This window comes from Mirounga leonina, unplaced genomic scaffold (assembly GCF_011800145.1).
Source record: "Mirounga leonina isolate KUSES-001 unplaced genomic scaffold, KU_Mleo_1.0 Mir_93, whole genome shotgun sequence".
NCBI classification, from domain to species: Eukaryota; Metazoa; Chordata; class Mammalia; order Carnivora; family Phocidae; genus Mirounga; species Mirounga leonina.
Window position 1 is genome coordinate 26,909,966 of NW_023270854.1, and position 10,148 is coordinate 26,920,113.

Here is a 10,148-nt window from a genome sequence, read left to right on the forward strand (position 1 = left end):
CTGGCATCAGGTAGACCCAGCTTTGAAAATCTGTGCGAACCAGCTGGACTTCAGACCTCAGTGACTGGGGTCACAACAGCCTCTGTGCTAAACGGGGCCAGAGTTCCAGATGCAGCCTCCTTGCACGGGAAGAGGCACAGTGGGGCACTGACACTGGGGAGCCAGGGCATAACCATGAGAAAATAAAGAGGGATCCCAGAACAGTTGCCCATAACCAGGGATGACCGTAAGTCAAGCCAAAGTCAAGGTGGGCTTGAGTCTCAAGAAATCCTTCAGGACAGAGCAAGACAGGAGTGGTCCCTAAACAGGCTGAGAAAATGAGAGAGGCAAAACATGAAACTGGGCCCAGAAGTAAACATAGGAGCAGAAGGAGAAGGAGCTGGGGAGGAGGGGAAAGAGAAGGAAGGGGAAGGAAGGGAGGAGGAGTGGGGAGAGAGAGAGGGAAGAAGGAGGAGGAGGAGAGGGAGGGGAAGGAAAGGGAGCAGTAACAAGAGCATGGGAAGAGTGAGGCCACAGGAGAGAGCTCTACTCTCTGCACAGCGCAGGGACACAGGGCAGGCGGAGCAGGAGGGACGGGACTGGGGACGCATGTGTGGTGTGCACACGCTCCGACAGGACCTGGTGTGCCAGGAGCTCGCCTCAGCCCTCAACCAGGGATGAGCCGACAGGAAACGGGGTGGGACCTGGGGGCCACGATCCCCTTCTCCATTGTAATAGGGAAATTCTCTGAGCCCCCGGCTGCCCAGGTTAAGGGCTGAAGGTCCCAAACCTCCTGGCAGTGAGGTGAGGTCCTGTGACTATGTCCTGGCGAAAGGGATGGAAGCAGGAATTCTATGGGATGGCTATCTTAGAAAATAGAGCTGTTTTGGAGGATGCCAGGAAATCATTTAAAACAGGCAAACAGGGCACCTGGGTGGCTCAGTCGTTAAGCGTCTGCCTTCGGCTCAGGTCATGATCCCAGGGTCCTGGGATCGAGTCCCACATCGGGCTCCCTGCTCGGCAAGAAGCCTGCTTCTCCCTCTCCCATTCCCCCTGCTTGTGTTCCTGCTCTCGCTATCTCTCTCTCTGTCAAATAAATAAAATAAAATAAAAAAATCTTTAAAAAAAAAAAAACAGGCAAACAAACAAACAACCGGTAAATAGAATCAAGCATGCATCTGCCTTTCCTCTATGGACTCTATATCAGGTTAATGAAATATTTGATGAGGGGAAGTTTCTCTTTACAGAAGTATTGGCTAATAAATGAAGAAGAAATGATATAATGAGAATATCATCATAATGACATAATAGTTCTAGGCAATGACATCGACAGCTGTTAACGTCACGAAAAGAGAGACAGTGGGAGGTGACATGTCTCCTAATAGAAGAACAACCTGCCCCCTATGAAGTCGTCTTTTCAGAAAATGGAACCTGAACCTAATCAAACTTCTAGATCTTAATTCCCAATTGATAGGAAGCACAGGAAAGTGAGAAACATATTCAAAGATATCATTGGGGGAGCAAGTCTTGATCTTGGGGTTGTGAGTTCGAGCCCCATGTTGGGTGTAGAGATCACTTAAAAATTATTTATGTATTTATTTTAATAAATACATGAAGTCTGGAAGGTTCTTACCTCTCCTGGGGGGAGGAGTATAGGTGAAACTAAGTTGACATTGAGATGATAATTGTTGAAATTGAATGACAGACACATGGGGATTCATTTTATTATTCTCTCTACTTCTGTGTGTCAACATGACTGGGATGCCCAGAGAGCTGGCAAAACATTATTTCTGGATGTCTGTGAGAGTGATTCTGGAAGAGGTCAGCATTTGAGTTGGTAGACAGAGTAAAGGAGATACTCTCCCCAGTGTGGGCGGGCATTATCCAATCCACAGAGGGCTCCAGTAGAACACAGAGGTGGAGGAAGGGCAAATTTGTTCTCCTGCTTGAGCGGGACATCCAACTTCTCCTGTCCTCAGACCTCAGTGCTCCTAGGTCTCGGGCCTTCAGACTTGGCCTGCGACCTCCATCATTGGCTCCCCTGGTTCTCAGGCCTTCAGGTTTGGACTGGAACTCCACCAACAGCTTTCCTGGGTCTCCAGCTTACAGACGGCAGACCGTGGGACATCTGAGTCTCCATAACCACGTGAGCCAAACCCTTATAATAAATCTCCCTCACTCTATCTATCCTATTAGTTCAGTTTCTCTGAAGAACCCTGACCAATACAGTTTATATTTGAAATTTTTCAAAAATAAAAGTAAAAAATAAAGCACAAACAAAACAGCCAGCACACATCCTTGTACTCTGCAGGCACACGAAAAGATGTTTCCTCTGGTTGGGCAAGTTAGGAAATGGTGCTCGTTCTTCGTATTGGACACAGGCCTAGGCCAGAAGCTTGGGCCGATTGTCAGTTCCCAGGCAGGGCCTCGGACTGTCCCTACTCTGCTGCACTAAGTGCTTAGCAACACGGACTTCTCCAGCTCACCATCCAGTTCACCATGACGGGTTACCTGCTTCTCGACCTTCATAGGGGAGAGAAATCAACTCTGATCTTATTTAAGCCACAGTTTCTTTGGGTCTCAGTGTTCATAGCCACACCTAATCCTAACTGAAGGTAGAAGGGACTAGTACTCTAAAAAATGCACTGAAAATGCTGCAGGTATTCTGAATGTCTGTAATCAGGTGGATCAGTTGACAATTGCTGCAAAAATATTACATAAGAAATAGTTGTAAAATCATGGGGGCACACAAGAAGCATGTAAGCATTTATTCTCACAGATCTGCGGGCTGACCAGCCCCACTCTGCTCTGAGGCATCTGGACTGGCTCTGCTTCTCACAACGGCCAATCTGGGGGTTGCAGGGTGGCCCTGCTCCACATGTCTCTCATCCTCCATCAGCAAGCCCAGACATGTTTTTCTCTGGCAGGAGCCAGTGGAACCAGGCAAAGCCTCATATGGAAGGCCAGTGCTGACTGGCTTAGGCAGAGCCCCAAAGAAGCCAAGACACACGGTGAATCAGGGAAACAGCGAGGGGTTTTATTTGATGAGACTACAGTGTGTGTGCGTGTGTGTGTGTGTGTGTGTGTGTGTGTCTGGTGAAGAAATTAAGAATATATTTGGAAGGGGCGCCTGGGTGGCTCAGTCGGTTAAGCGACTGCCTTCGGCTCAGGTCATGATCCTGGAGTCCCGGGATCGAGTCCCACATCGGGCTCCCTGCTCTGCGGGGAGCCTGCTTCTCCCTCTCCCCCTCCCCCTGCTTATGTTCCCTCTCTCGCTGTGTCTCTCTCTGTCAAATAAATAAATAAAATCTTTAAAAAAAAAAAAAAGAATATATTTGGTAGGGTATGGGGAACCCGGGAGGTTTCTGAGCAGAGGGGTGAGCTGATCAGGAAGAGAAATCCATCTATGCACAGAATGAACGGGGGTGGGGGCAGATTCTAGGGCCTAGGAAATCAGGGGGATAAATAATGAGGTGAGGCTGAAAGTCAGACTCAGGAACAGCACATTGATCCAAAGTGTAGGCGTGTCAAGGAGGAACAGAGGACACCCCTGACATTTTTAACCAGGGAAAGAATGTTCTATGAGCACTCCTCCCCTTATGAGGATGTCAGATTTCAAAGGTGCTTCCCAAGCCCCTGTGCTCCCAAATCCAAAGTGAATACATATACCTGTCTCTGAAAAGTTATGCTTTAGTCTCATTCCCTTTGTAATTATCTGATTCTCTTACTGTCTTTTCCACATTTTCTCTGATTGCATTCTTATTAGACATAAGGCAATTATATACATTCATAAATCAATTCAAATGTAAGGATCACCATAGCAAACATGCCCCAGATTGAGGAAGACTACAATGGTGCTGCAGAGTGCTAGCAGCCCCCATTATACGTTCTCCCCTTTTTCCTTATCATACAATGTCTGACTTTTCATTCGACATATGGCCACCTAGAATAATGACTACATTTCCCAGATTCCTCTGCAGCCAGGTGTAGCTGTGTAACTAAGTTCTGACTGATGGGCTGAAAGCAAAAGTTCATGTGCTACTCCCAGGAAGTATTCTTCAAGGCAAAGAGATGAGCCTTTCTTCTCCTCTTTATCATTCGTACTAACTGGAAGATGGCTGTAAGGGCTGGAGCTAGAGCAGCCATTTAGGACCATGAAATGGACAGTATATAATGAATCTCATGCAGCTGGTGGAGAAGCAAGTTTCAAAGAGCCTGGACACGGGATGATTGCAAAAAGCCACTCTGTAAGCCCCAGATGGCCTCTCTGTGACGTCTTTAAAATAGAAAAGAATTCAGTGTCTATCTCGCTGAAGCCTTTGTTACTTTATAGCCTTCTCTCACTTTCTCCCACATGCAGGCAGGTATAAAATCACCACATGACCACTGATTCCTGCCTATGTGGGTACTAGACAGAGGTGGCATGCGAGGCTTTGTTCAGGCTTCTGGAAATGTGTAAGTTCTAAGTTCCTAAAGAGAGGCACTACTTTCAGGCACATTAGGAGGCCACAAGGAAGAGAAGAGCAGGGGGGAATGTGCCCGAATATAATCAGCAAATGTTAAGGGTGGCTGGAACAAATTGGGTGTGACAGGATGAATGGCTTAGCCTGCCCTCACAGGCAAGGGGGACATTATGACTTTATCCCATTCCTTAGCTCCCTCATTCTCCCTTCTTAGTTGGTGGGGTTGCGTGAGGGGTGGAAACCTATGTTGGAGGCAGAGGGCAGTCCCTAGATTTACTGTCCTGAGGGGCTGGTTCTCACACTTCAGTGTGCATAAGAATCATATGGAGAACTTGCTTAAAAGGTCCCAGCCCCTGAGAGTCTGATCAGGAGGTCCCAGAGCAGGCCCCAGGAGCCTGCATTGTAGCAAGCCCTGCCTCCTCCCTGGTAAATCTCCTGCAGATGGTGAGGACTATCTGGGAAAAGCCCAGCTGTGATGGCTAGATTGTCGGCCCCAAGGGCAGCTTCTGCTGCGTCTGTTGGCATAGCACCCCGCAGACCTCGGCTCGGGTGGCTGTTCAATGCCTATCCATTGGCAATGGGGAGCCGCTGTGCCATCTTGAGCAAGAGAGTGACTTTAAAAACACTTCCCCTTCTGGCTCTGCTGCTCTGGGCCTGCTGAGGGAGAACAAAAGAATTTCTAATCCAGCAGGAACTGAGGATTTTCTTTTTAAAAAAATCAGATTCTCAGGCCAATATTTTGATCCTCAACCTACTTTCTGACTTTGCAGCCAGCGTCTGACTGGCCCACAGTGAACTCCGTGTTAGTATTAGGTGATCCAAACTTCGGGAGATGGGGTCCGGGACGGCGCTGAGGGAAGAGACGGGGTGTGGCGATGAGGCATTTTGGGGCCTGAGGCCTCCCATGTGCAGAGCCTCCCAGGGGCATCCTCATGCCTCCCCTCACGATGCTCCTCATCTCTCCCTGCAATGAGCATAGAGGGGAAGGCGAGGCTCCTAGAAATTAGGCCACATTGTCCGAGTCCAGGGTGCAAAATTTATACCCAGGCCTGCCACCTAGGCCTGATCACGCCACCACAGGACACCACACGTTGCTGGTATCAGTCACTCTATGTCCCAACCCCCAGAGGCCAGGCTGGCCCCTCGCCCTGTTGGAGGCATTGGCCTCACTTTCCAGTGGAACTTGAGAGGCCCAGACTCCCCAGCCCATCCCCTCTACATTTGTCCCCAAATCGGGCACAGTGCCTTAAACCACCACTGCCCCTCGCTCCTTTGGGTTCAGTGGCTTCGACATGTGGCCTTGGGAAAAAGCTGTAAATGTTCAAGTAAATTTATGCAACAGCCCCTCTCTGACCTGCCAACCCTCCAGGAGCTGAGTCTTCCCTTAGCTCAGGAAGCGTGTGCTCGGCCCTCCTCAGTACGTTTACCACATCCTCAGAATTGACCAGCAGAGCCTTTTGCCTCCCTCTCCCTTCTCCTGGGTCCCCTGTCCCTGCTTCTCTGGGTAGCATGGGTGCCCTGGGTCGGACTCCAAAGATAAGAGTTTCAAGTTTGGGCCTGGCAGAGGGGTGGATCCGACAGGCTGGTCCTCAAGACGGGGAAGGGCTTAGGGCAGAGGCCCAGCCCCTCCCCCTTAATGGACCCAGAGGGAGGGAGGAAGAGGGCAGAGGGCAGCCAGACCTGGGGATGTCCCCCTGCGAGGCAGCTACGGTCCACGCTTCACCCTACAATGTGTTCAGGTTACATCATTAGGGCTGAATTGATGCTGATTACAAATAATAACTGCTCCAAAGAAAAGCCAGATGGGGAGTGTTCAAACTGAATGAAGACGGAAATGAGCTGCCATCCACAGGGACAAGGGCTGCGTGGGGGGCCTTGGCTCAGGGACTCTCAGACCCAGAAGGGAGAGTCTACAAAAGCCAGTCCATCCCCCAACTCAGGAAGGGGATCACCCACGAGTGTCACTCAGCGGGAAGACTTCCAGTGACCAGGGGCTCCTACGTCCTGTGTCTGGCCTTCTGGGGCCCGTGCATCCATGCGGGTACATCGACGCGTTCATCCAGGTGCTCTTCAGAGTCCCTGCCTGGGCTGACGCTCCCTGACCCTTGGACTCTTAAACCTTTTGGGCATCTCTGACCCAGAGGACCTGCCCTAAGTGAGGTCACAGTAGTAATGGGCTGAGGGGAGTCTGAAGGGTGTCCCCAGGGGTCGGCAGCAGGTTCATGCTACGTACTCCATCCAAGGCTGCACGAATGAGTCCCAGGTCCCTGCAGGCCCAGGAGGACAGGGGACCGTGAGACACCTGGACATTAGCGGCGGTGAGAGTACCGGGGACAGTAGCATTTCCTGGCGGCCAGGACGTGGTAGCCCCAGGGCGACAAGGCGGCGGAGGCGGGGGGGGGGGGGGGGGGGGGGGGGGGGGGGGGGGGGGCGCTGGGGGGCCGGCGCTGCGCTAAGCGTTGTCTGTTCAATCTGCACAGCGGCCACTTGCGGTAGGTCCCGGTATTACTCCATTATACCGATGAGGGAACTGAGGCTCAGAAAACTTCAAAAAATTTTCCGTAGCAACCTAACTAGTAAGCCTCCGATCCCTGAGCCCACACTTAATCCCCTCACGGGTAGAGAGGTAACGACTATTGCTTTTCCAGCCCAGAATAAAAGGATGCGATTTGGCAGAGAGAAGAGGGAGAGTGCTAAGTTGTTCGGTCAGTCAACAGACAACCGGCCAGTGGGTGGGTGAGCAGCTGGTGACCCCGTCAGTCAAACAAACACGGATTCATGTCATGATTGGCTCGCCCTGAGTCAAGAGCGCACACGATGCTCTGGGGATGTGAGACCGGGGATGTCCCCGTCCCTGTCCTCAGGGCACTTACAGCCTAGACACCAGCAAACAGATGACTAGAAGACAACCCGACAAGGGTTGTGTTTGCCATACACAGGTGCCTCTGAACACAGAGCAGGGCCTGGTTGATCTTGAACTAGGAGATGGGCAGAGAGCTGGGAACTGAAGCCTCACGGTGGAGGGCGCATTTAGTGGATTTCAAAGTAAGGCTCAGGAAAACAGCATGGTGGTTTCTTAAAAAGTGGAACATAGAATTAATTACCAGCACTACTAGGTATTTACCCAAAGGATACAAAAATACAGATTTGAAGGGGTGCATGCACTCCAATGTTTATAGCAGCATTGTCAACAATAGCCAAACTATGGAGTTCGATCGGTAGCAGGAGCGGAGAGCCGACCCCACAGAGCCCCGAGCAGCCCCACCGCCTAGTTACCATCACACCCCGGGAGGCCTCACATCGAAGGCACCTGCCGCGCAGACAAGAAGGTCATCACAACGAAGGTTTGGGGAACAGTAAAATGGTTCAATGTAAGAAACGGATATGGTTTCATCAACAGGAGTGACACCTAGGAAGATGTATTTGTACACCAGACTGCCATAAAGAAGAATAACCCCAGGAAGTACCTTCGCAGTGTAGGAGATGGAGAGACTGTGGAGTTTGATGTTGTTGAAGGAGAAAAGGGTGCGGAGGCAGCAGATGTGACAGGCCCTGGTGGAGTTCCAGCGCAAGGCAGTAAATAAGCAGCAGACCCTAACCATTATAGACATGCTCCCCAGCACAGGCGTCCTCCACACAATTCCCAGCAGAATTACCAGAATAGTGAGAGTGGGGGAAAGGACGAGGGGTCGAAAAGTGCTCCCAAAGGCCAGGCCCAACCGCACTGGTTCCCACTACATGCGGAGACCCTCTGGGCGGCGACCACAGTATTCCAACCCTCCTGTGCAGGGACAAGTGATGGAAGGTGCTGACAACCAGGTGCAGGAGAACAAGGTGGACCAGTGAGACAGAATACGCACCAGGGTTATAGACCACGATTCCGCAGGGGTCCTCCTCGCCAACGACAGCCTAGAGAGGATGGCAACGAGGAAGAGAAGGAAAATCAAGGAGATGAGACCCAAGGTCAGCAACCACCTCAACGTCAGTACCGCCACGACTTCACTTACCGACGCAGACGCCCAGAAAACCCTAAACCACAAGATGGCAAAGAGACAAAAGCAGCCAATCCACCAGCTGAGAATTCGCTCTGCTCTGGAGGCTGAGCAGGGCGGGGCTGAGCAAATGCCGGCTTACCATCTCTACCATCATCCGGTTTAGTCATCCACCACGAAGAAATGAAGATGAAATTCCAGCAATCAGAAATGAACAAAAGATTGGAGCTGAAGACCTTAAGTGCTTGCTTTTTGCCCATTGACCACATAAATAGAACTATCTGCATTATCTATGCAGCATGGGATTTTTATTAGAATATATATAGAAAATATTAGATTTTTCTTATTTTTTATTATTATTTACAGACGTCTCTGTTTGGTAATGACAAATGTGTTTTGTTTTGTTTTGTTTTGTTTTTAAAGCCTGGTTTTTCTCAAGACACCTTTAAAGGTTTTTAAATTGTTTCATACCTGGTCAAGTTGAGATTTTTAAGAACCTCATTTTTAATTTGTAATAAAAGTTTACAACTTGATTTTTTCAAAAAAGTCAACAAATGGCAAGGTCTTAAATAAAAAAAAAAAAAAAACAATAGCCAAACTATGGAAAGAGCCCAAATGTCCATCAACTGATGAATGGATAAAGAAGATGTGGTTTAGGGGCGCCTGGGTGGCTCAGTTGGTTAAGCAACTGCCTTCGGCTCAGCTCATGATCCTGGAGTCCTGGGATCGAGTCCCGCATCGGGCTCCCTGCTCGGCAGGGAGTCTGCTTCTCCCTCTGACCCTCCCCACTCTCATGTGCTCTCTCTCATTCTCTCTCTCTCAAATAAATAAATAAAATCTTTTTTAAAAAAAAGAAGAAGAAGAAGAAGATGTGGTATACACATACAGTGGAATATTATTCAGCCATCAAAAAGAATGAAATCTTGCCATTTGCAATGACATGGATGGAACTAGAGTGTATTATGCTAAGTGAAATAAGTCAGAGAAAGACAAATACTGTATGATCTCACTCATATGTGGAATTTAAGAAAGAAAAGAGATGAACATAAGGGAAGGGGGAAAAGAAAGAAAGGAGAGAGGGAAACAAGCCATAAGTGATTCTTAACAAAAGAGAACAAACTGAGGGTTGATGGAAGGAGGTGGGTGGGGGATGGGCTAGACGGGTGATGGGTATTAAGGAGGGCACTTGTTGTGATGATCCCTGGGTTTTGTATGTAGGGATGAATCACTGAATTCTACTCCAGAAATCAATATTGCACTGTATGTTAACTAACAAAATTTAAATTAAAAAAAGAAGAGTCATAAGAAAAAAAAAAAAGAGGAAGAGTCATAAGAGAGCTTGCTTCCCCTCTGCTCTCTGTCCTGTGAGGACACGCAAGAAGTTGGCCTTTCTACAACCCAGAAGAAGGTCCCCACCAGAACTTGACCATGCTGGCACACTGATCTCAGACTTCCAGCCTCCAGGACTGAGAGAAATAAATTTCTGTTGTTTATAAGCCACCCAGTCCTTGATACTTTGTTATAGCAAAGTACCAAATTGACTAAGACAGTCTTTTTTTTCAGACACCAGAAGACTCAGCCAACACATGGGAGGACATCATCACCAGGGAGGAGTTAACCTGACAAAGAATCAGCCCCAGTTCTGAAAAGAAGGGTCCTAAGCCCCCAAAATGATCAGGCTTCAGAAGCAGCATTTGAATGAAGCCCAGAAGGA

General features: G+C 49.2%; 1 pseudogene; it reads left to right on the plus strand.

The window, feature by feature from the left end:
- The first annotated feature begins 7,646 nt into the window (after positions 1-7,646).
- LOC118004731 lies at positions 7,647-8,638 on the plus strand (annotated as a pseudogene).
- Positions 8,639-10,148: the final 1,510 nt, after the last annotated feature.